At 43.4% G+C, this 27,678-nt stretch overlaps 1 protein-coding gene across 1 annotated transcript in view; it reads left to right on the top strand.

Moving 5' to 3' along the window:
* The first annotated feature begins 2,100 nt into the window (after positions 1–2,100).
* The window catches only part of LOC149286945 (anthrax toxin receptor 2-like), a 152,166-nt gene continuing 126,588 nt past the window's right edge, over positions 2,101–27,678 (top strand). Inside the window, exons 1-2 of the mRNA XM_089493570.1 lie at positions 2,101–2,150; positions 16,878–16,949. The gene's annotated coding sequence lies outside the window, so the exon portion shown is untranslated. The remainder of the gene's footprint in view (positions 2,151–16,877; positions 16,950–27,678) is intronic.

The following is a 27,678-nucleotide window of genomic DNA, read 5'->3' as shown; positions in this document are numbered from 1 at the left end:
GCAGTTTTAGTTGGCTAAACTTGTTTTAAATGGTTTGTGGACTGACTTTGTTTTACTGTTTAAATAATTTAGTATTGAAAGAATGACATATAAAGGTTGATCAAAAAACTGTCCACTGCTTTTTTCATTATCGCCAAATTAACCCTATATTAATATGCATATAAAGCTAAAAGGCCATATTTTCTCCCCTGGCCTAATCCCTAAAAACCAAGACGAAATGGCTGTGATACTACACATAACCTCCCCACGTGTGTTAGAGTGACTCGGACTCACAGTCAACCAGTAGTGTGTGAGTCATCTGAGCTGCTGCTACCAGATGACCCAAGGGACTAGAAATCCTAGAAGCGGAGTCCCCATGTCCAAACTGGGCACGTGGGACTTTGAGCATTCATTTGTGCATTTTGCTGCCTGGACCTAATTTATCCTCATTGTTAAAGAAAAGTCAGGCAGGAGTGGGGGGGGGGGTGCATGTGCTACCCACCTGCTACCCGCTGTGTGGACAAATCTTTGTCCGCGGTAGTCTTCGGGGAGCTTGCCATGTCCCACTAGCTGTTGCTAAGTGCCAAGCCTCCTGGAGAACAAACTATAAAATTAAAATACATTAAATACATTGGCTTAACGGGTCTTGTAGCCCCACATTGCGAGGAATCCCTTGTCCAATGTGAAAGCAACCGGCACTCAGATATAGGCAGCATGTAAGGACTGTGTGTGTTTAAGTAAATATGTTAGCGTATATGTTACTATGCTGTGTAAATATGCTACTGTGAGAGCGAGTGTTAGTATGTGTGTAAGTATGCTACTGTGTGGGTTAGTGTGCGTATGCTTTAGTGTGTTTATACAGTATGTTACTGTATGTGCATATAAGTATGTTAGTATGTATGTTAGTCCGTGTATAAGTATGTTACTGTGTGTGTGTGTAGGAGGAGCTTGGGGGACAACAGCGTAAATCTCAAGGGAGGGGGGATTAGAATCTTACTATTCCACTAATAAATCAATTATGGAGAGTGAAAATTGTCACCAAGAGTCACCTGTTACATACCTGTGGTTTTCAGGGCCAGAGCACAGTCAATATTTATTTGCAGCATTCACATATTTACCTTCCATGTAACATACCCTTGACTAGTGATCCCTTTGTCTCCATAAGGAGAAGCAAACTTTACAGCTATAAGATACAGGAATAGTTTGGAGTATAGCTATTTTTTTTTTAATAAGAACCTTATTTCGCAAGAAAATCTACAGCAGCTGCCAGGAAAAAACAGCACTTACCCAATCATAGAAGATATGCGAGGTACAGTAGTTCAATTTACGATTATAGTAGAGAATTAGATCAATTTACTTTGTGTAGCAGTATCTTTAGTATTGATTGAGAGGTACTAAAAACGTCCATGATCAACTGATCTCATTGCATGTTGTGGGCTGACCGGCTTTACTTTCGTGAGTGGTAACTTTGCTGGTACTAAAATTAAAATAGTGTGAGCATGTAACTCCTCCCCCTTTACAGACATGCTCAAATCTCACAGCTTTTAAAGCAGATCCCGAGGCAAGAAACAGATCTCATCCTATTCACGTCCTTTATAGTTCCTCCTGCTATAAAAGGCTGTAAAGACAGGAAACCCCCCTGGTATGACACGAGCAGAAGATAAGCACAAGAAACCCCTGATCTACTGACAAACTGAGCAAAACTTGTGGAGTGGATTTGAAAACAAACAATACGCTGGGATTCGTTTGCTGCAAGAGAGAGCTTTACTCTCATGATTTGAAGTACTTTTTGGAGAGGAAAAGTAAGAGAAGAGAGAGGACACAGAGACGCTACAGAGGGAGAGATCTGGGATGATGCTTTTATAAAAAGAAACCCAGGATAGACAAAGTGTCATGTAGATTCAAGAAAAAGAGGAGGACCAAGGGAGCCATAAAGGAAAAAATATAAACAGTCTTCGGGTGAGGCAATCAAGATATACGCTGTAACAAAAGAAGATTCTGCTTGTAGAAATTCTCTGAGCAGTGTTTGCATAAGGTTCAAGGATGTGGGGTTTGACTGGGCACCACCCTGCAGTCTGGCCGCTGCTCTTCTTTTTACCCTGGATCCTTCCTAACAGTGCAGAAGAACCATCTTGCCAGGGAGCCTTTGATCTCTACTTCGTGCTGGACAAGTAAGTGTTAGCGTTCGTATGGGCCTAATTGAACTTGCCAGGGTGCAGCTCCCTTGTGACAACGGCTGGGCTACTAGGTTGAGAAGAAGAAGAGGAAGGGGTGCATTGAACTCCCAGATGTTGGATTTGGAGCTCTGCCTCCTGCGCTGATCTCATTGTATGTTGTGGGCTGACCAGCTTTACTTTCGTGAGTGCATGAGAGGTCAGGCAGATGGTTGACAATTCCCCCTTCCTGCTCACTTTAGGCTGAGATTTATAGCAGGGATTGGTCTGCATTTAAAGTATACTCCACAACAATCCATGAGATAAAAACAAATATAAAAAGCATAATTATGTGCGTGTCATAAGAGGGACAGTCCCGCTATAGGAGCTCAATCTTTCTGTTCCAGCCAATTTACCTCTTCTGCCTCTTTTGTCCCTTAATGTCCCTTTTTTCTGGGAGTTCACAATATTTGCTGGATATTAATGTGTCACACCCGATTAAAAACCCATTAATGTGCATAGAAACAACTGCATGGCCAAAAATATGTGGGCATCCATTAAAGAGCCCTGCCGCCTAAATAGCGCTGGGCGACATGTAGTTGTGGGGATAGGGTTTGGGTTCACACAGAGGTCAGCTGTTAACCTCTGTGCTTATCTATTAAGTACAAGGTGGGGTCAAAAGTTCAGGCGGCTGCTTTGTAAAAAAATAAAAAATAGGTGATGTTATATAACTCAGAAAGATCTGGAGTTGCGCGCGCCGCTTAGTAGTTTACCGCCTTTGCCTCGAGGACGCTTTTGGAGTGCCTCGAGGTGCCTCGCGCCGCGCTAAAGGCGCGAATTTGCCCTATAAATAGAGTTGACTGAAGTGCTAGCGTTCATGCCACAAGGGGTACTGCTAAGCTGTTGGTACTTACCTTTTAAGGCTGGTATTCTCGGCTGTGCAGGAGAGCCGCGGGCGAAGATGGAACTGCTGCTTGAGAAGATCCCACCCAAGTTTTTATTTGTCGTGTGCTTTTGTTGGGTTAAAGTCGTCCCTTATAGGGATGGACTGGTGAAATGGTGTCGGCCTTCTGGCTTTTAGGGGCGGATGGCTTGGTATTTATATTTATTTGGTTAATTTATTTGGAGGTGAGACTCTGGGTTTGGGCCAAGAGTCTCTTTAAAGTATGTTAAGTTGTTAAGCTAAATAAAAGTACACGGCCTGTTTATTCCACATTGAGAGTGTTTGTCTTTATTACAACTAAATATGAAAGGTTACATTGTTTGGTTACATTATCCCTTACAACTACATGTAATTAGTGTATTGGCTATACCAGCCACGCCCATAGCTGACAAGCATAAAACAAAGTACACAGCTATACAATTTCCATTGAAAACATTGACAATAGAATGGCTCATAATGTAGAGCTCATAACATACCATCCTTCCAGTTAGTAACATTTTTTGCCCTACTAGAGTGGCCATGGTCAACAAAGTATTAAGTGCTGTTATTGGGAAGGGGATAAACATCTAGAATCCACAACAGCTATGCCATGAAGTGATAGGCCACAGAAAGAGACTGTAGGGTGCATAAGTGGTAATACTGGTATTTTGAGCTGTGGAATCAAGTGTGATAAATAACACTTCGCTGTATGGCAGTCCTACAGGTGACTTTGGGTTCTTGGTATATGCGAGGAGAACACCACCTGCCTGACTGCATGTGCCAACTATAAAGTTTAGTTAAGGAACAATAAAGGTATGGGGCTGTTTTCATGGTTAGGGGAAGGCTCCTATGTTCTGGTGAAGGGACATCTTAATGCTACAGCATTAAAAATCACTGTAAATGATTATGGGCTTTCAACTTTGTGGCAAAAGTTTCAGAAAGGCCCTTTAATGTTTCACCATAACGAAGCATCATGCACAAAAAGAGGTTGATGCAGAAAGAGTGTGGCAAGATCAGTGTGGAAGAATTTAATTGTCCCACAGAGTCCTGACATAAACCTTATTAAACACGTTTGAGATAAAGTGCAACTCTGAGCCAGGGCTATCAATATGTAATCTCATATTACATAATATGTTAACAGTATTTTGCTATATATTGTTATACTATAACAATGTTTCCAAAGCATAAGAAATTTTAAAAATATCATGTGTTCACTGCATCAAGGTTTACATGGATAAATTAAAAGCATTTCTCTGGAATCTACTTCCGCTGGACCTTCAGCATTTACCCTCCCAACATTCAAGAAACATCTCAAAACCCACTTTTTCAGAGAACCATACCATTTTAGCTGCTAGAACTTTCCTGTCACTGATACAACCCCTACACTACCTCTCACCCTTTCTCTGTGCCTTATGTTTGTCCTCAAGATTGTAAGCTTGTCACTCAAGATTGTAAGCTTGCAAGCAGGGCTCTCTCCATCTAATGAATCGGTTTGTCTAGAAAGCCCTGGATAAATCAATATAAGAGGAAGGGCGCCATGATCAGGCCTGGGTTTTGGTATAGGACGCAGGCTGCCCTTTGGGTGACCCCAGATGGGAGGGGGAGTTGTTTTGTCCTTTGCTTGACCCTAGGAGGACAGGGTGAGTGACAACATGGGTGGGGTCATATTCATGATAGGTGAGTTTACGGTAGCAACAGAGGGAGATAAAACTAAATAAGGCTATATATACAGCTGTTGCCTGAGGGTGTTGCGCAGTTTAATGAAATTTATAAGAAGCCGTGAAGACCTGTTAGGGAAAAATTAATTCATCTCTACTAGCTTACCATGGCAAATTTGGACAGCTTGCTGGAGCAGATCCGCCATTCGGCTCTCCAATTCGGTACATCGTGGCTGGAGGAGCGTGTGGGTCGACTCACTACAGGACCGGGTCTATCTCCACCTCTACCGGTTTCTTCTCGTGGCCCCAGGGCGAGGAGAGCGAGACCGCCGGAGAGGCTAAGTCCGGATGTCGCGATGCGGTCCTCTGGTAGGCAGAGGAAAAAAGGCTCTGCTTCGGCGAGCAGTGCGAAGAGGCGGGTGAGCGGTTTCATGGATGCAGCGGTCCCGGGTACGTCAGCGGATGTTTCGCTCGGCAGGGACAGTGATGGCGGAAGTAGGATTCCGAGTAGGCGTGTTTCGGCTTCCCCTGAAGCAAGATGGCGAACCGGAGGGACGGAGGAGGAGCGAGGAAGGTCAGCCGGAGGCGGAGGGGTTTTCATAGGTGCCGAGGAACGGCCTGGGGATAGTAGGCGCAGGAGCGTCTCCAGGCTATCGGGCGGCTCGTTTTCTTCAGGGGACGAGCCCAGACGCACTGGGAGAGAGCGGTGCAGGAGTGGGCATTCGCGGCATCGGTCGCGTTCTCGACGCTCCAGATCACGCGAGCGGCGGTCGGGGGAACCTGGGAGGCGGCACCCTCTTGGTGAAGGACGAGATGGGTTGCTGGGGGGCATGGACAGGCCTCCACTTCTTCTTCAGGATGGCGGTGATCTTGCTGCAGGACCAGGAAGAGATGTCAGCGCGGATACGGCTGCACGGTCGGCAGGGACCCAGCTTGGTGAGTCTACACGGGATACTGGTCCCGCAGTTGGGGCATCGGTTACAGCTAGGGCTAATCTAAGCACGACTGACTTGCTAAATTTGGAGGGTTTGCCTAGTTCCATCAGTCAGGGGGATTTTAATTCTATGTTTGCTTTGTTGAAATCTGTCGCGGACCGATTTGCTACGTCGTCTAGTGCGGGTAATTTAACGGAGGCTGCTCCGACAGCTGTGTGGGGAGGTTATGCTGGGCAATCTCATAGTGTTGGTCCATCGGTTCCTGTTTCTCTGTCGGCTACTGAGCATAGGCAGGTGGGTCCGCAGGACGGGGTAGGTGTTACTGCGGCTAGCCCCGTGTCTTTGACGGTGGATGCGTCGGTTCAGGCTGATGGTAATGATAAGAAAGAGGAACAGGTGCGTTTGTCTGATTCTGCTAAGGGTGAAATCTACGTGTGTTTCGAGGGTCCGCTGGGGGCTCATTTAAAATCGGAGGTGAAGGAGAAGATATGGAAAGGGGAGTATGTAGATATATTTACACTTCTTCCTTTAGAGCGTTTTAATCTGGATAGGTTGGCAAAAGCGGATACAAGTAAAAAGGAGGAGGAAGAAAAACGTAGATATCGTTTAATCCCACGCACTTTTCAAAACTGGCTGCAGGCATTTGCGATACTTGCCAGTGTTATTGGGGAGAAGGCGTCTGATCAATGTTCGCAGTTATTTTGCTATATGGATAGCATTGGGGAGGCCCACAGAGTGTATGGTGGTTTAGCATGGCTGCGATATGATGAACAGTTTCGTCAAAGGAAGGCTGTCCGCTCGTCCATTCGGTGGGATCACAAGGATATCGCCTTGTGGCTTAAGGTCACAGCCCCAGCGAAACAGCCCTTTCAGGGATCTGCCGGCGGTACTGGTAGCTCATCGTCGGCAGGGCACAAGAAGGGCTACTGTTGGCAATTCAACGATGGGCAATGCAAGTGGGGAGCTAGTTGTAGATTTAAACATGAGTGCTCGGGCTGTTCCGGTAGTCACCCCTTGTCTAAATGTTTCAAGAAGGCTAAGGGTGGTAAGAGTTCGGGGGTTGCTGGAAAAGGGGATGACTCCAGTGAGGGTAGAAAAGATGGTGCCGTGGCTTGAGCGGTATAAAAATAGGGCAGCTGCGGTTTTGCTTGAAAAAGGTTTCCGGGAGGGTTTTAAGATTCCGTTTGTAGAGCACGAGGTATGCACGGTTTTAAAAAATTTGCAATCAGCTTTATCTTTTCCTGAAGTGGTGGATAGTAAGCTTGAGAAGGAAGTAGCTGCGGGGCGAATGGCGGGTCCGTTTGATCACCCGCCACTGGCACAGCTTCGGGTTTCACCTTTGGGGGTTGTTCCTAAAAAGGAACCCGGAAAGTTCCGGCTCATACATCACCTTTCTTTTCCTAAAGGGGGTTCAGTAAACGATGGGATTGATAGGGATCTTTGCAGAGTCTCCTATGCGTCTTTCGATCAGGCGTTAAAGTGGGTTCGGCATTACGGGCGTGGTTCTTTATTGGCAAAGACAGACATAGAATCTGCTTTTCGTTTGTTACCGGGTGCATCCGGAGTGTTTTCACCTGTTGGGTTGCTGGTGGAGGGATAAGTATTTTGTAGACAAGTGTTTGCCCATGGGATGCTCCATCTCCTGTTTCTATTTTGAAACTTTCAGCTCTTTTCTAGAATGGGTTATCAGGGAGGAATCAGGGATGGCATCGGTGATTCATTACTTGGATGATTTTCTTTGTGTGGGGCCTGCTGGCATGCAGACATGTGCTATGATTCTATGTGTTTTACAAGATGTTATGACTTGTTTTGGAGTTCCGTTGGCTCAGGACAAGACGGAGGGTCCTACCACAAAGCTTAAGTTTTTAGGCATTGAAATTGACTCTGAGGCAATGACGTTTCAGCTGCCGTTGGATAAGATTCAGGACCTTCGGAGTTGTGTCAGCTTTTTTCGAGGGGCAAAAAAAGGTGACGTTGAGGCAGCTGCAATCCCTGCTTGGTAAACTTAATTTTGCCTGCCGTATCATCCCGATGGGGAGGGTGTTTTGCAGGCGCCTTGCCATGGCCTCTGCTGGGATTCGGGCACCTCATCACTATGTGCGGGTCAGTAAGGAGCTCAAGGCTGATTTAGTTGTATGGGATATATTCTTAAGTGAATTTAATGGCAGAACTACCGTATTTGCTCGATTATAAGACGACCCTGATTATAAGACGACCCCCCAAAATCTGAATATTAACTTAGGAAAAAAAGAAAAAGCCTGAATATAAGACGACCCTAAAGGAAAAAAGTTTTACCAGTAAATGTTAATTCATGTAAACTATTTTTTTTAATAAAAGCTATGATTGAGAAAAATATTTTTTTTTGTTTTTATTTCTTGTATTTTCCAACCTGTCCCCCAGTTACGCACATCTGCCCCCCAGGCTTGCCACTCCAATATGGCACTGTGGCCCATGATATGCCTTTTAACCCTCTATATGCCACTGTGCCCCATGGTATGCCTTTTGACCCCCTATGTGCCACTCTGCCTCCAGAAATGCCTTATACCCCTATATGCCACTCTGCCTCCAGAAATGCCTTATACCCCTATATCCCATTCTGGCATTTAGGGGGTTAAAATGCATATTATGGGGCAGAGTGGCATATAGGGAGGTATAAGGCATTTCAGGAGGCAGAGTGGCATTAAGGGAGTTAAAAGGCATTGTATAGAGCACTCTGCCTCCAGAAATGCCTTATACCCCTATATGCCACTCTGGCATTTAGGGGGTTAAAATGCATATTATGGGGCAGAGTGGCATATAGGTGTATAAGGCATTTCAGGAGGCAGAGTGCTCTATTAAATGCCCCCTTAACGCCACTCCAGAAATGCCCTATGCCCCCATTTAACACACACACACACACCCTATACCCCCATTTAAACTAACACACACACACACACACACTCTCCCCTCCCCTCCCCTCTCAGCCCTCTCTTACCGGTGCTTCCAGCCGGGGCAGCGGGTTGACGTCGCCTTCTGCTGCAGCCGGAAGGAGGTGGAGTTGGCAGCGGGGGTTTGTATCCGTCCGTCGCGTATACTTTCCCCGGCTGTCAGAGATCAGAGTTCCCTGCACCGGTGCGGGGAACTCTGATCTCTGACAGTCGGGGAAGGTTTGCGCGACGGACGCAGACAACCCCCGCTGATAGCCACACCTCCTTCCGGCTGCAGCGGACGTTGTCTACGCGGATCGCGTAGACGTCAACCCGCTGCCCCGGCAATACAGCAGGAAGCACCGGTAAGTGTGTGTGTATGATGGGGGGGGGGTGAGACAGGAGGATCCAGGTCCCCTGCAGCGGTGCGGGGGATCTGGATCTTAGTCTCCTAATCAGACTCTATTTGAGGTCTGATTAGAAGACGACCCCGATTAGAAGACGAGGGGTATTTTTCAGAGCATTTGCTCTGAAAAAAACCTCGTCTTATAATCGAGCAAATACGGTATTTGGATGGAGGATACGGTTGGTAATATCGATATCGACTTCTTTACGGACGCAGCAGGGGCGTATGGTTATGGGGTATATCTCAAGGGTCAATGGAGTGTGTCTCTCTGGCCAGATGTGTGGCGTGAGAGTTCCTTGGTAAAGAATATGACGTTTTTAGAGCTTTTTCCGGTATTGGTGGCGATTGAGCTTTGGGGAGATCAGTTTCAGCATAAGCGGGTTCGGCTGCATTGCGACAATTTGGGGGTCGTGACGGCTATTAATAGCTTATCAGCATCTTCTTTGCCTGTTTTAACGTTGCTTCGGCACTTGGTGCTACGGTGCCTGCAACTAAATATGTTTCTCACAGCTGTTCATATCCCTGGCGTGCATAATTCAATTGCGGATGCTTTGTCTCGACAGCAATGGGATCGCTTTCGGCAACTTGCTCCAGAGGCAGCATCTGTGGGTCTGGAGTGTCCGATTTGGCTGTGGTCGTTGGGAACCGGGGAACATTGACTTTGCAGCAAAGGTCGTTAGCTCCCAATACTTGGGCGGCCTACCAGAAGGCTTGGGCGGTATGGGATGCTTGTCTGGAGGCTACAGGGGCTCCATCCTCCAAGGAGGGGAGAATTATGTCATTATTATGGTATCTGGGTGAGTCTTTCAGCCTCGGTACTTCTGTGTCACAAGTTACTAAGTTTCTATCCGCTATGTCGTTTCGCTTCAAGTGGCTGGGTGAGGATGATATTTCTAAAGAATTCTTGGTTCGACAGGCTTTGCGGGGATATAGAAGAGGTCATAAGGTACGGGATTTAAGGCGGCCGGTCTCATTTCCATTGCTTAAGGAGATATGTGACCAGCTGATGGTGGTTTGTGGCCGGCAGTACGAGCAGGTGTTGTTTAAGGTGGCATTCGTCTTGGCGTTTTTTGGTGCTATGAGGATCAGTGAGTTAGTTAGCCCATCTAGGGCAGTTGGTGGGGGTTTACGGTTGGCAGATGTACGTATCTGCGAAGGAAGAGCTCAGCTTTTCATTCGACAGTCCAAAACGGACCAAGAGGGTAAGGGTTTTACTGTTTTGCTTAACAGGTTGGCTGGTTCATCTCTTTGTCCTTTACGGTGTTTGGACGAGTTTTTGTTAGCAAGGCCTTCGTTTGAAGGCCCGCTGTTAATTCACGAGAACGGATCGTTTTTGTCCCGATACCAGTTTGTTCAGGTGTTCCGTAAGTGTCTTCAACGACTAGGTTTGGATCCTGGTCGCTTTGCATCGCATTCATTTCGGATAGGGGCGGCGACAGAGGTCGCTAGATGGGGCTTCTCGGAAGAAGTTATAAAAAGGGTCGGTAGATGGGGATCGGATAGATTTCGTTCATATGTCAGGCCTCACTTACTATGAGAGGTGGGGTTGGTTTGTTTTAACTTGCTATATATTTTCTGTGTTTCTTTTAATTTCAGATTCCGGCCGTTGCCAGGTATGGATTGTTGGCCACTCTTATGTTTTCTGGGCGGAGCGTCGGGCTGCAGTTAGAGTCAATGGATGTCAGCTGGGCTTGGATTACGCTGAAGGCCAGGTTACGTGGTTTGGCTTTCGGGGAAAGTGTTGGGTAGACATCATTGCTGCTGTTTATGAGAAGGCTATTCGGTATGGCCCTCCGGATGTACTTGTACTGCACGGGGGGGGCAATGATCTTTGCCATGTGCCTTTACGTATCTTGGCAAGGGATATAAAGTGTGACTTGTTGAGGCTCTGGTCTCGCTTTTCGGGTTTAATTATTGTTTGGTCACATATCACTCCCAGGTTGTTTTGGCGGGGTGCTAGGTCACTACAGGGTATTGGGAGAGCTAGGGTGAAGATTAATAAAATGGTGTCGCGGTTTGTTTCCCGTTTTGGGGGTTTAGTGGTAGCTCATCCGGACCTTGAGGGGGATAATGTTTTGTTGTTTCGTAAGGATGGTGTACATTTAACGGATATTGGGTCAGATATCTGGTTGCTGGATATCCGGGTTGGTGTTGAGAGGGCTGTGGCGCTGTGGAGGAGCCGGCGCATTTAAGGGGTCAAATGCGCCGGCCGTGGCGTGCTTATTGGGAATTATTGGACAGTTGGTTGTTCAAGTTGGTCGTATATTGCGGGGTACCCATCTCAGGTATGGGTCCGCGTTGGTGTACGGTGTGGGGTCTTTCCTGCGGGCAGGGTCCCAAGGGGAAGCTGTTTGGTAGTACTGACAAAGCCCACCTGCTGGTGCAGTTTACGGCTGGTGGGAGGAGCGCGGTACATGGTAACAAAGTGGATGGTGTTCCTCAAGTGGGACTGTTTATTGTTGATTAAGAAAAATGCGGGGCTCAATGATATCTGGAAGAATCAGCCCCGTGGTGTACTTGTTTGTAAACTTGTGAATGTATTCATACATTGTTTCTTTGATATTCAATAAAGGTGTGTCACAGTTTGTTGCTGAAAATAAAATAAACGCTGTGGCCTTTACACATTCCAAAAAGAAAAGTTGTGATGGTCTTTTTTGTTCTATGAATTAAGAGATGTGTGCGTGAGTATGGGAGTGAGTCTGGTCGTACCAATAAACAGTGCCTTGATCAAGAAAGCCCTGGATAAATCAATATAAGAGGAAGGGCGCCATGATCAGGCCTGGGTTTTGGTATAGGACGCAGGCTGCCCTTTGGGTGACCCCAGATGGGAGGGGGAGTTGTTTTGTCCTTTGCTTGACCCTAGGAGGACGGGGTGAGTGACAACATGGGTGGGGTCATATTCATGATAGGTGAGTTTACGGTAGCAACAGAGGGAGATAAAACTAAATAAGGCTATATATACAGCTGTTGCCTGAGGGTGTTGCGCAGTTTAATGAAATTTATAAGAAGCCGTGAAGACCTGTTAGGGAAAAATTCCCGCCCTCCCTCCCTGATATATTTGTTTTTATTACCGTTGATGTTGTAGTTTGGTGGCGTGCTTATTGGGAATTATTGGACAGTTGGTTGTTCAAGTTGGTCGTATATTGCGGGGTACCCATCTCAGGTATGGGTCCGCGTTGGTGTACGGTGTGGGGTCTTTCCTGCGGGCAGGGTCCCAAGGGGAAGCTGTTTGGTAGTACTGACAAAGCCCACCTGCTGGTGCAGTTTACGGCTGGTGGGAGGAGCGCGGTACATGGTAACAAAGTGGATGGTGTTCCTCAAGTGGGACTGTTTATTGTTGATTAAGAAAAATGCGGGGCTCAATGATATCTGGAAGAATCAGCCACGTGGTGTACTTGTTTGTAAACTTGTGAATGTATTCATACATTGTTTCTTTGATATTCAATAAAGGTGTGTCACAGTTTGTTGCTGAAAATAAAATAAACGCTGTGGCCTTTACACATTCCAAAAAGAAAAGTTGTGATGGTCTTTTTTGTTCTATGAATTAAGAGATGTGTGCGTGAGTATGGGAGTGAGTCTGGTCGTACCAATAAACAGTGCCTTGATCATAGTCTGTCAATTCTAGTCTTGTCATACCCCTTGAATATGTGTATGAGGCGCTGCATACATTGTTGGAGTTATATAAATAAAAGATAATAATAATTGTCTATAAACTCATTTGAATGAAAAACTCAAAAGGTTTAACCCCTTCGTGACAAAGGCTGATTTTACTTTTTGTACCCTTTGTGACAATGACCGTTTTAACATTTCTGTGCTGCTCGTGTTTAGCTGTAATTTTCTTCTTTCCCGTTTACTGAACCCATACAAGTTATATATTGTTTTTTTCAGGACAAGAATGGCTTTCTTTAGATAACATTGTTTTGATTGTATTATATTATTTACTATTAAAAAAAGTATAAAATATGGTGAAAAATTTAGAAAAAAAATTACCTTTTCTAACTTTTAGTTGAAACATCTTTTACATATCTATAAAAGGTAATGAAAAAACCTGCTAAATAGATTCTACTATTTGTCCTGAATTTAGAAATACCCAATGTTTTTATGTTTTTTTGCTTTTTTCTGCACGTTATGGGGCAATAAGTACAGGTAGCGTTTTGCTATTTCAAAGCCATTTTTTCCAAATCTGGTAATTCTTCCCCCCATGTGCCATTTCGGGTATCTTTGAAGCCGGCCAATGCAGTTTACCCCATCAAATCATATATTTTTCAAAACTAGACACCCCAGGGTATTTCAAATGCTAGTATTTTAACTCTTTCCATGCACCATATCTACCACCAGTCTTTGTCAAACTTTGTGGTAGTCATTTTTTTGCATTTGTTTTTTCACACACATTTTACTTCAGGTATGAATTAAAAGGTTCTGGTATATGTCACTATCATAAATGACTGAATACAGCGATACCTCACATGAATGATTGTGCCTGGCTCTTTGTGGACAAAAGGGCCACATTTGGGGCATGTGCATTTTTCAATTTTGAATTTTGGTGATCAACTGCCCATGCCCTATTTGGTACATCTTTGAGCCGGGCCATTTCAGTGTGTCCAATAAAACTAGGGCTGCAACTAACGATTATTTTCATAATCGATTAGTTGGCCGATTATTTTTTCCATTAATAAGATAAAAAAAATGAATGTAAATTTTTCATTTATTTAAAATAATTTAATAAACAAATGATGTTAAATACAAACAGCAGAATAAAAAAACTTTTTATTTCTTGTCTTTATTTCCCAACCAGCCCCCCCTCAATTTATGCACATTTGAGCTTGCCACGCTGCCTCCAAGACATGCCATGCTGCCTCCCAGACATGCCACGCTCCCTCCAACATATGCCATGCTGCCTCCCACATATGCCACGCTACTCTACCCCCACATATGCCACGCTGCCTCCCACATATGCCACTCCACTCTACCCCCACATATGCTACTCTACCCCCGCATATGCCACTCCACTCTACCCCCACATATGCTACTCCACTCTACCCCCACATATGCCACTGTGACCCCTGATATGCCTTATACCCCCTGATACACCACTCCCTCCTCCCCAGACATGCCACGCTGCCTCCCAGACATGCCACGCTGCCTCCCAGACATGCCACGCTGCCTCCCAGACATGCCACGCTGCCTCCCAGACGTGCCACTCCACGCTGCCTCCCAGACATTCCACTCCACTCTACCCCACATATGTCACTCCACTCTACCCCCACATATGCTACTCTGGCCCCTGATATGCCTTATACCCCCTGATACACCACTCCATCCTCCCCAGACATGCCACGCTGCCCTCCCCACATATGCTACTCCACTCTACCCCCAGATATGCCACTGTGGCCCCAGATATGCCCCAGAGAAAGACCCCATCAACCACAAGATTCCCTAAATTAACCCTAAACACACCATTAACCACAACTTCCCCTAAACACCCCATTAACCACAGCTGCCCCTAAATTAACCCTAAACACCCCATTAACCATAACTGCCCCTAAATTAACCCTAAACACCCCATTAACCATAACTGCCCCTAAATTAACCCCAACCTCCCCTAACTTTCAGCAGCCCAAATATTAATTTTATACTTACAGTTAGATGAGTGTCACAGTCATGTGGTTCTGGGAGAAGAAAGGGGCGGGACCAGTTGTCACAGTGATTACAGGGAGGCACTGGTAAGTAGGAACTGCTGCTGTGAGTCACTGAAACGGATTATATAATGAGGGATATTTTTCAGAGCAAAGCTCTGAAAAAACCCTCATTTTATAATCGATAAAAATAGATTCAACTAATCGATAATGAAATTCGTTGGCAACGATTTTCATTATCGATTATTATCGATTTTATCGATAAGTTGTTGCAGCCCTAAATAAAACCATATATTTTTGAAAACTAGACACCCCAGGGTATTTTAAATGCTGGTATTTTAACTCTTTGCATGCACACATTTTACCACCAGCATTTTTTCAAAGTTTGCAGTAGTATTTTTTTGTGTGTATTTTTCCCCCATACACTTACTTTATGTATGAATTTACAGCTCCTGGTATATGCCACTGTCACACGATATGTGTTCAGCAACATCTCCTGAGTACAGTGATACCCCACATGCATGGGTTCGTCATTTTTTGGGGGAACTAAAAGGCCACATTTGGGACGTGTGCATTTTTCTAATTGGAAATTAGATGTGTGGCCATCCTTCCCCCTGTGTTAATTGGGACATTGTTGAACCCAGCCAATTCAATTTACCCCATCAAATCATAAATTTTTTAAAAGTAGACACCCCATGGGCATTTAATATGCCAGTATTTTAACTCTTTCCACGCGAGAATTGTTTTAAGCTAATGTGCTAATCTTAGGACTTGCTCACAAAAATATATTTTTTATCTATATATTTTATTTATTTTTGCCTTTTTTAAAAAAAAAATTCAATTTTTTTCAACTTGAAGGTTCCCCTGAGGTCGAGGCATTACAGCAACACCGTTTGGGTGCAGAAAGCGAACGTAGATCGCTTTCTGCACCCGTTTAAAGTCATGACGGTCCTGGCACGTCAATTGTCACTAACCTGATGTTAGTACATGACGTGCCAGAATCGGCAATTGTCATTAAGGGGTTAATGAGTCACTATATGATTAAACATATATTATAGAAAGTGACGGCAGAAAAGAAGCATTAGGTTCATCCAGTCTGCCCAGTCTTTTTTAACTCTTTGTCAAGAATCCTTTACAGGCAATGACTGCTTGATATATTGAATTCATGGACATCGCTAAATGCTGGGTTTCCTCCTTTGTGATGCTTTGCCAGGCCTTTACTGCAGATGTCTTCAGTTGTGTGTTTGTGGATCTTTCTGTATTAAGTTTTGTCTTTAGCAAGGGAAATGCACGCTTGATCAGGTTGAGATTGGGTAATTGACTTGGCCATTTTGCAGGATATTCTAAATTGGGTAATTGTTCATTTGTATAGTGAAGCCATCCACTGAACTTTGCTGAATTAGGCTGAATATGAGCAGACAATATATCCCTATACACTTCAGAATTCACCTGGATGCTCCTTTCTTCTGTCACATCATCAATATACACTAGTGACCTAGTGCCATTGTAAGCCATGCATGCCCATGCCATCACACTGCCTCCATCGTGTTTGACAGATGATGACGTATGCTTCGGATAAAAAGCTGTTCCAAGCCTTCTCCGTACTTTTTTCTTCCCATCACAGGTTGATCTTAGTTACATGTGTCCAAAGAATGCTGTTACAGAACTGGGCTGGCTCTTCTCCCCCCCCCCCATGAAGAGTTGTCCGGCGGCCAAATCTAGTTTGCACCTTGTAGTGACCCCCTCTTTATTTGCTCTCGTGAAGTCTTCTCTTTATAGTAGATAATAATGCTCATGTTGTGAGTTCACAGAAATAGCTTCCAAATGTTAATGTCACACCTTGAATCTACTCCAGACATTTTAACCTGCTTAATTAACGAAGAATCATTATGAAAGGAAAGCCCATGAAAAAGCTTTTTAGACAATTGTCCAATTACTTTTGATCCCTTGAAAAAGAGGGTGCTAAATATTATAGTTTATAGTAGATTAGGTTGAGAAAAGAGCTCAACCATTTTTATATTCTTTGCTGCTGATCCAAAAGAAGACAAATTTCAAATTGTGCTTTCAATGGGGGAAATTCCTTAATTAAAGAGATATAATTCCTAAACCCTTCTTACAGTTTGGATGCAAGACTTCACTTTAAGCCCATAGTTAACTGTAACATGAATTTATTTTGGTAAACAGCCGGAATGTCAGAACTTGTGTAAGGTCTGAAAATATGTGGATACTATCTGTACAGTATATAAATTAACCCTCATTGTGTTGTATGTTTTGTTTTTAAGGTCAGGGAGTGTTGCAAACAACTGGATAGAGATCTATGGGTTTGTGAAGACTCTCACGGATAGATTTGCGAGGTAACATTGTTTGATACTGTTTTGGCCTTTTGTATCTTACTTACTTTTGTGCACTTACAAACCATAGTTTTAAAGTTCATGTTTCTTATGCTTTGTGCTTTGTGGAAGTCCAGGCAGACCAGCAACAGTAAGAAAGAGTATAAGTTTCATCCCCACACAAGTGTGCCTTGACCCCTCCCTCACACTGCCTGATTGCTCCATGAGGGCTATCGTGCAGCATTAGCCTGTTCAAAGCTGTGATCGCTGATTATTGACCCTTTAGGTTACTGATCATTGATCAGTCTCACTGATCAATAGTGACCTAATCTGATCATCATCATCCTTATCGCTAACGCTATACAGTAACTGTAACCTAACCTTAATGTCTAGCCGTAGCTAACAGTTCCACATTCCACTAACTGAAACCTGGGGCTACCACTTATGCCAGGAGTGTCCACGTTTTTTCTGCAGTGGGAGAGAAAATATGACCTTTTAGCTTCATAATGCATATTAATACAGGGTTAATTTGGCAACAACGAAAAAAGCAGTGGACAGTTTTTTTGATCAGCCTTTTTATTCTATCAATACTAAATTACTTAAACAGTAAAACAAAGTCAGTCCACAAACCATTTTAAAAAAGTTTAGCCAAATAAAACTGCACAAAACTGGAGCACACTGTGGGTACAAACTGGTTTTATGATGGCTGACGCACACTGGAAGCAGGGCCGGATTAAGAGCACCATGGGCCTGTGCTGAGGATTTTGGTGGCCATTTTATGGAAATAAATAAAATAGACAGAATCTTAACTCCTCAACATCGATGTGTACTGGATAAAATGACATCAGTGCTCTGCAGATACTACAAGATAGAATCTTATGTGATGGGATTGGGAGTAATCAGTACACTAAAAAAGTCATCATACGCGGCATGCCTGAAGCCACAATTTAGTGGTACTAATCCTTTTTAATAAAACATGCAGATTGAATAGAGAGTAAATAACACAAAACCTGATTTCTGGGCCACTGATTTGTGGGCCAAGAAAGTTTTGTCCTCACTACAAATTCAGGAGGGTGTTTTATCTCTGGATAAGTAAAAATTAAATACTTCAATTTATTCCTACAGTAAGTAAAGTGCCAGGAAACAGATGACCGAATACACAACAGGATAAGTTCTGGACAGGCTCTGCCACACCAACACCCAAACACACACCGACACACAGGCACACACACACCGGGACAGGCTCTGCCACACCGACTCCCAAACACACACACAGGCTCTGCCACACCAACAGCCAAACACAAACACCAGGACAGGCTCTGTCACACCAACTCACTGTCACACCAAGTCCGACGGGCCGCACGTTGGACGCCCCTTCCTTACGCTATCCCCTAAGCTGTTTGAATTGTTTGTGTGCTAGGGAGGGGGTAGGGAGAGGGTAGATAGTGAGAAGGGGAGGGGGTAGGGAGAGGGTAGATAGTGACAAGGGGAGGGGGTGGGGAGAGGCTAGATAATGAGAAGGGGGTAGGGAGAGGGTATATAGTGAGAAGGGAGGGAGAGGGGGTAGACAGTGTGAGAAGGGGGTAGATTGGGTTGGGGTGGGGGGGCCCTTAACAGATTCTCGCACCGGGGCCCTGAGGCTTCTAGCTATGCCCCTGGTTTTTGTAAAATGTACTTAGGGTTAAATCCTATTACTGTTAATTTCAATGTAAATATCTTTTGTTAATTTGTTCAGTTGCTTTGATTTTCAACAGGACTGTGAAATGTCCTACTCTCTGTAATATATTAAATACAAAAGTATTTCAGGACTTGGCTGTGCCAATGGAATGCTAGCCTAAAAACAGACACATTGATCAGAAAGGGGAACCAAAAAGCTCTAAGATTTTCTATAGCTCTTGACTGATTACATTTAGCGTTTATTGTGGTGAACCCCTACTCCCATAGCATTTTAAAATTCTATATAATTCAAGGAAAAATAGACTATTTACAATTGGATGTGGGTAATTATTAAAGTAATGTTGTAAATAATAATTCAGTAGAAAATCTTGCTACCAAGACTACCTACACTTGACTGCATTATAGTCAAGAAACATACTCATCACTGTCAGATTTGAGACCTAACTTCATTGAGGTAATCAGTCTTTACTCTTGGGCCAGAATGATTCATTCCTACATGTTTTTCATCTGCCCTTGTATTGCTCCAGTTTTGTACCAAGAAGTCCATAAAAATCTTTTTGTGTGCTCAGATTTGATAAAAGTCATAAAATGAATTGCATAATTTTTCAGTTTTCAGCTAATTTTCCCCATTTAAAAAAAATGTTCAGAAGGCATAGTATGTCTTAACATTTAGTCAGCATTTTCTTCTTTGTTTTGCTAACCATCAATAAAAAAAAATGTTATGAAATTATCCTGTGACCCTGAACAAAAAAGTATTTAAATTTGTGGATGTGTAAGCAAATCCTGTTATGGTTATGTGTGTAACAAATGTTACAGAATCCAGCATTTTTTCCCTTACTGTTGCATTTAAAAACAAAATGCAAAATACAGCAGTTATACTGTATATAAAAATGCAGCAACCAACCACAAATGGCAATGTGGCATGAACGTATCACCCAATCAATTTAATTTGTTATATGGTTGTTGAATTTTTCACATAGCCAGGGACATTTTTTTAGTGGTTGTGGATACAGGTGTATCTAGAGGCAGGCTTCACCAAGAATTTTTATGTGACCTACCGATAGCTGATAGCTAAAGTCTACAAGAATAACAATCTGTTATTTACAATATGTGATTCATAAGCACACTTTAAGTACAAATAATTCTGACTTTAGTGTTGTAGAATACTGTTATATAATCTTGACAATCAAACATTCTTAGCTTCTTAAAAAACTTGTGAAGAAATAGTGCTAGAGGGACTGGGGTCCCAACAAGGGACACTTGGGAGGTTGGGGTTGATAGGCTTAATTTAAAATTTAAAATCCAAAAACATCTAATTTAAAAAATAAATTATTTTTTTTCAAAAATTATAAATATATATATATATAAATATATATATATACTGATCAGCCATAACATTATGAGCACATGAAGCAAATTGCTCAAATTGCTGAAAAAGTTAATGCTGGTTATGATAGAAAGGTATTAGAACACACAATGCATCACAGTTTGTTACATATGGGGCCGTGTAGCCGCAGACCAGTCAGGGTGCCCATGCTGACCCCTGTCCACTGCCAAAAGCACCAGCAATGGGCACGTGAGCATAAGAACTGGACAACAGAGCAATGGAAGAAGGTGGCCTAGTCTGATGAATCACATTTTCTTTTACATCATGTGGATGACTGGTTGTATGTATATAGTTTACCTGGAGAAAATATGGCACCAAGATGCATCCATGGAGGTTCCACCTTGCAACTTACAGGATCTACTGCTAGCTGTCACGTATGCTAGCACCAAAAGGCACTCAACACAGGAGATCTTCAGAACAGGGAGCCACCAGGTAACTCAGGATGATCCCAACCGTGAGGAAGCCGCAGATAGCAGAGAAGGGTAGATACTGAGCTGAAGCAGCGAGGTGCAGCAAGCAGCAGATGATAGGAACAGCCAGGGGTCAGGTACACGATGCAGGTAGTCAGACGAGCCAAGGATCAGGTACACGATGCAGGTAGTCAGACGAGCCAGGGGTCAGGTACACTAAGCGGGTAGTCAGACGAGCCAGGAATCAGGTACACAAAGCGGGTAGTCGGACGAGCCAGGGGTCGGTAACAAGAGTCTCAGGCAGAGGTACAAAATCAGCAGGCAAGAGGGTAGTTAGGGAAGCCAATGGTCAACCAAAAAGTAGCAGAATAAACTCAAACGCAGACTCAGGAAATAGACCACAACAGGGTGACTGTGAGGAGTACTGCAGGGTTTTTAAATCTGGCGCCACCTAAAGCCACGCCCCCAACAGTGCGTCAGGGGCGTGCCCTAAGACGTCCCTCTGACTCACGGCTCCAGCCGTGAGAATTAACTGCGCCCCCAGTGGAGACCGGCGAACCGGTAAGTAAACCTCTCTGGGGATTCCTAAGGCAGCGAGCAGATTTTATTCTGATCGCTGCCGAATCCCCAGACCTGGCATCCTGCTTCCTGCCCTGGCGATCGGGTTGCCGATTGCCAGTGCAGGGAGATCGGGGACTCCGGGCCCCACGGACATTATGTGCGGACGCCCGCCCGCCGGAGACGGAGCCCGAGCTCTCTTGTTCGGGTCTCCGTGACCCGCGAGCGGATCGCCGCACACGAGATCCCGGGACCGCGACCGGACCCGGGACCGCAACACTAGCACCTTGGTGCTAGATACCACAGCACACCTTTAGATGTTTGTGAAGCAAAAGGGGGACCTACACAATATTAGGCAGGTGGTCATAAAGTTATGGCTAATCACTGTGTATGTATATATATATATATATATATATATACTAGACTTGTGCATTCGTATTCGTATTTCAAACATGAAACACAAGCATCACACAGCACTCATATTGAGGTGAAAACAGAACTCAATTTATTGAAGACAGAACAGATATTTATACACACACAAACATGATAGGATTAAGGGGTTTAATCCCAACTACCAGACAGCCCGGCGCCTCCATACTGTCACAGTCCCGGGTGCCGGCAAGCATGGGCAAGCTAATGCCCGTGCGCGACGGGCACCACGAGGTGGAGACCCCCAGAGACAAGTACTTACCCGATCTCAGCACATCCATGGTTCTTGAGTAGAAGCTGGGGGCGTGGTCTTGATGGCAGGCTGTAGCTGCATCAGTGATGTCATCCAGTGGGCGGAGCTTAGGTCTGGCACAGGATTTAAAAATCCGGATATCCTCCTCCCAGTTACCCTGTTGTGGTCTTTGCTGTGTGCACTGTGCTGTTTAGTCTCCTGAGTATTTTGACCCTTTGCTTGCCTGACGTCTCTCTTGCCTGCTGATTTTGTTCCGCTACCTTCCCTGATTTGGCTACCGATTTGGCTCGTCTGACTACCCTCTCTGGATTTTGACCCCGGCTTGTTCTACTACCCTCTCTGGATTTTGACCACGGCTTGTATGACTACCCGATTTTGGTGCTCTGACCCAGCTTTCCTGACTACCGTTTTGGCATCATCTCCACCCTGTGGGATCCTTTACCAGATCCTTTTACGTGTTACCAATACCTTGTTGATCCAACTCCGTTCCTATATTACCTACCTCTACCTGGCCTCCTTACTGTTGGGATCCTCTAAATCCTGGGGTGCTGCCGCCGGGGGCTTCTCCTTCAGCAGTAGTACTTTGGGTAGAAAAACTTCTGCGGTAAGTGCCAGTGTGGGGGTGGTCGTGACACATACAGGTCTGGCGTTTCCAGCCATGTAGAGCCCTCATAGCGGGCTAGTTCATAGGAGTCTGGTTAGGGCAGATCAGATGGGGTTTCCCATTCACCCTGTGCCATTTAATGAGCACAGGGTGACTTAGACCAAAGAGGGGGCTGGGCAGGCAGGCAAGGAGTCTTCCCCAGAAATCCATCGGTATGCCCCTCCCAAACTCCAATCTACACCATGTGTCCTCAGCCTCGTGGGGGGGGGGGGGTTCCTGTGATACTCTGTAAAGATGTTTGGCACTTAAATCCTCTTTCTTCCCCATTCTGATGCTTGGTTTGAACTCCAGCAAGTTGTCTTGACAACGTCTCCATGCCTAAATGCATTGAGTTGCTGCCATGTGATTGGCTGATTAGTTATTTGTGTATACATAGACACCACATTTGCAGAAGTACCCTAAAATGCCCCAATATTGCAGACAGATTAGCAAATAAACCATTGCACCTCTCTTTCCCTGCAAATCTGTCTGAAATATTCAGGTTTCTTAGAGTAAATCAAGTGAATGGATGTGCCCATACGGTCTGCCCTTTTGCTGAAATGCACCAAGTGAAGACTGAACACAAGGGGACAAGCGAAAGACCGTGGATAAATTAGTGCGAGAATGAGAGAGAGTGTGAGTGAGTGAGTGATGAGAAAATATGGGTTTAGTTTTCTAGTTTTATTTTTTTGCATTTTCTTTAAATTTATATCAAACTTAAAGGGTGTGGCCTTTAATTGCTCATGACCCTATTCAGGACAGTGCAGTATGTGTGTGTGATATAATCATTAGTATATCCTTACTAGAAATTTTGTAATTGCTGGATATATTTGCTCTAAAATTTTCTAATCTGTGGTTTGTATGTTATACTGGTGTCCTAATGATGATCTAATTATATGGCAAGTACACAGATATAATAGTATCATTGAATCCACTGTTTGTTTTCACTGGTTTTGCATTCTATCTTCATTTTCTAATTGCGAAACATAAATGCGTGCAGAAGGAAAGCGAAAAATATAATTTCCGTTTAACTAGTTTTTAATTGACAGACCAAACAGGGAGCAAATAAGCTAAATGTTAATTTATCTACAGTGCTTAACAAAAGAAAATATAAGAGTGCATCTAAACAGAGTCTTTCCTGTGGAGGAAATCATATACAATGCAATCTGCTCTATTCTAGGTCAGTGTAAACAAATAAAAGTCTTGTTGAACTTTTTTGCAATTAAAAGAAATAGTGCTTTATGAAGTCTATGGGTCAGCATTCAGATCAGAATTCACTGCTCTAGCTGCCAAGTGCTATCAGTCTTGATAAACTGCACTATTGTATAACTGATAATTATCTTGTATGGCTATTTTTGAGGCATGCCAAATGCAGTCAGACTTGCTTAATCTATGCTTCATTTATCCAGATGCCAGGCTGTATTCAAGTTTTAAAGGGTAGCCAGCCTTCCAGAAAGAATGCACGTTATCATATTAGAATAAGACTATTGAAATCAGAATCAAAAAAGGTCTACTAAGTAGCATACATGGTGCTTGGTGTACTATTCATTCTCTCTCTAAAGCTTTGACTTGTGCCTGTTCATGCATACTAATATTGTGCAGCGGAATACAAACTATGGACAAGACAACTTAAATCACATTAAACATTGAGGATGTCACACAAACTAGTAATATTACAAATGGTTGCTTTAACTATCCATATTCATGTTCCATGTTCAGGTTTTAAGTTACAAAATATCAACACTTTTATATATTTTTTATTAATATGTTTTTTTTTGTTATGGATGTTCTATTTTTAACTATGATAATTGAAATTCAAAAAAACATCATTACATAGTAATGGTATCTATTTGGTTGATTAATTTGGGCGGTATAAATAGACCTAAATATTTAGAAGCCAACATAATGTTCTTATTAACCCCTTAATGACAAGACTGTTTCTTACTCGTAGTACATTTTGGGACAATGGCTCTTAACATTTTTCAGTGTTGCTGTTTAGCTGTAATTTTCTTTTCTCATTTTGCACACCCACACATATTATATATTGTTTTTTTCAGGACAAACAGGGCTTTCTTTAGAGACCATTATTGTTATCATATCATCTAATTTACTATAAAATGATAATATATGGTGATTTTTTTGTCAAAATAAATCTTTTACTCATCTGCAAAAACTAATGAAAAAAACTGCTAAATTCTACTATTTGTCCTGAGTTTAGAAATACCCAATGTGTTTTTGCTGTTTTCTGCACGTTATAGGGCAATAAGTACCAGTAGCGTTTTGCTATTTCAAAACCATTTTCCCCCCAAAGCTGGTCATTCTGCCCCATGTGCTATTTCAGGTATCTTTGAAGCCGGCCAATGCAATTTACCTGATCAAACCATTTAAAAAAAAAAATAGACATCCCAAGGTAATTGAAATGCTGGTATTTTAACCATTTCCATGCACTAGTTCAGCCTTTGTCAAACTTTATGGTAGTAAAAAAAAATGTTGTTTTTCACACGTTGCACTTCAGGTGTAAATTTACCGCTCCTGGTATATGTCCTGTCAAACAACACCCCAATATGCGTTCAGTAACATTTCAGAGTACAGCGATATCCCCATGCATGGGTTTGTTGGGTTATTTGGGGTTTTTTGTGAAGGCCAACCTTCGTCTTCGTGGGGGAAAAAAATCTTCATATTCCACGAATATTCACCTATTCCTGCGTTCGGCTCGGGCGAATTCTTGTACATTCTTCGTGTTTTTCTTTTTTCCCAGGATTTTAAGGGTCCGTAGCAACTCTATTGGTCACCGGCAGGGGTGTCCTCTGCCATCAACCAATGAAGTGCAGCTCTTAGGCTTAACTGACCAAACAAGTAGTATGTAACATAACAATTTGACTTACAGAGACAACAGGTAAGGAGGGCCCTGCTCAAATGAGCTTACAATCTAGAGATAGATATTACATTTCTATAGTCTCGTTATTAACACATCCAGCCCCATACCCTATTAAGTAATCCATTTAGCAGTTTGCATGTATATCTTGATATACTAGCCTAGCCCTTTTTTTGTCCCAAGAGGCTACCCTATTACTAAAACACTCTCAGAAGTTGTACCAATCAGAGGTCGAATTGTCATCACTGACATGAACTTGACCATGAGTGCGGAATTGCATGTCACATAAATATTGCCTGTCCGAAGCAGCATCACTCAAAGGAGAGTTCCAAACTGCCTTTTAAAGCAACAGCAGCACAAACATTGTGTGTTGGGAGCTTCATGAAATTCGTTTCCATGACAGAGCAGCTGCACACAAGTTGAAAATCCCTATGCGCAATGCCAATCATTGGCTGGAGTGGTACAAAGCACACCACCATTGGACTCGAGCAGTGGAAACATGTTCTCTGGAGTAATTAATCACCTTTCGCTATCTGGAAATCTAATGGATGAATCTGAATTTGGCGGTTGCCAGGATAACACCACCTAGCGGAATGTTTAGGGCCTATTGTAAAGTTTTGTGGATGAGGGATACTGGTCTGGGGCTGTCTCTCAGGGTTTGGGCTAGGCCCTTTAGTTTCACTAAAGGGTGATTTTAATGGTACCACATACGAAGACATTTTAGAACAATTGTGTGCTTTCAGCTTTGTGGTAACAGTTTAGAGAAGGCCCTTTCCTGTTCCAGCTTGCTTTGTGCACTATTCCACAAAGCAAGGTCCATAAAGACACGGTTTGGCAAATTTGGAGTAATTTGAATGGCCTGCACAGAGCCCTGACCATTACCCCATTGAACATCTTTGGGATGAATTGAAATGCAGATTGAGAGACATGCCTTGTTCTCCAACAACACAAATGCTTTTCTGGCTGAATGGGCACAAAGTCCCAAACCTTTGGGAAAGCCTTCCTAGAAGAGTGAAAGTTGTTCTAGCCACATATTGCACACACATGACTGGCCCAGCACCCAGATTGCACACATAGGACTTGCCCTAGAAACCAGATTGCACATAGACATAGGATTTACCCAAATTGCACCCACAGTAGCCACCTCACGTGTATCCTTTATTCACTCTTTAGGCCCAAAACCGGTAATGGACAGACACACCTATACTCTAACTTTACAAATGCCTATCCATAAACACACATGCCTGCCCATATACACATACATGCACATTCACGCTTGTCTCTACATATGAACATCATGGCTTATACTTGCTCTTGCATCCACATACTTGCTTTCCCTTAGACATGCTTAGTCTAAAATACAAACACTTTTAACACAAACTCACTCTTTCTCCCCTTTCTTTAAATGTTCTTATTGCCTCTCTTCTTTCTCATTACCCCTTATATCTCTCCACTTTCTCTTTATCTCTCCCATTTCTCATTATCTCTCTTATCTCTCTTTTTTCTCTTTATCTCTCCCTTTTCGCCTTACCTCTCTCCTTTCTCTTATTTATCCCACTCTCTTTGACCCCCCTTTTCATCACTCCTCCTCTTTCTCATCATCTTTTTTCTATCTTTACCTTTTCCCTCTCTCTTCCTCTTTATCTCCATCTCTTATTTCTTTTGTATTACCCCATTTTGTCTCCATCTCTCCTTCTCATTACCTATTCCCTTTCTTCCTATCTCTTCATCTTCTCATTATCCCTCTTCTCTCAAAGTGTCAATATTTTGTGTGGCCACCATTATTTTCCAGCATTGCCTTAACCCTCTTGAGCATGGAGTTCACCAGAGCTTCACGGGTTGCCACTGGAGTCCTCTTCTACTCCTCCATGACAACATACTGTACCCCTTTCTCCCTATCTATCGCTTCCCTTTCTCCCTATCACTTACCTTACTAAAGTCCTGCAGTGGGAGAAAAGGTCTTACTGCTCAGTCGCAAGGTATAACTTCATATTCCGGAACCCAGCATCAATCACCGGCACTGCGAGGGAGCAGTGAGACAATGGCCTCACATTCCCACCACCGCAGCTCTCCTCTGTGCTGTAGTGGATGTGCCCTTACATAGATCTGCGCTCTAATCTAGGCCTATACTGGCCATGGTGCTCCATAGAACACTATTATAACTAAATGCAGCATTAGAAACATTGTTCCTTGTACAGATGACTACCCAGATCTTTCCCAGTTATAATCAAGTAATATTTTGCTTTATTCATAGCTTTTACCATGAACACAATTGTCATGTGACACAAAAGCAGGCACTGATAAAATGTTGCTACGGAAAATAAAAAAAAAAAGGTCCTGTGTAATTTTCATGTGATTTGACTTTCAAAAGAGACTAAAACAGAAGATGTGCTAAGGCTCATTTACTTAATATTCTATAGAGTGTAAACATCCTTGGTCTTTAATTGTGCTAGCTAACTTATTATAAAATATAGATTAGAATGATACTTTAGCTTTATGTTTACTGTTAGGGTCTGACAGC

This window comes from Sceloporus occidentalis, unplaced genomic scaffold, assembly GCF_023333645.1.
Source record: "Sceloporus occidentalis isolate IW3139 unplaced genomic scaffold, rSceOcc1.0.p SCAF_65, whole genome shotgun sequence".
In the NCBI taxonomy this organism is placed as follows: Eukaryota; Metazoa; Chordata; class Lepidosauria; order Squamata; family Phrynosomatidae; genus Sceloporus; species Sceloporus occidentalis.
This window is presented reverse-complemented; position numbering and strand designations above follow the sequence as displayed.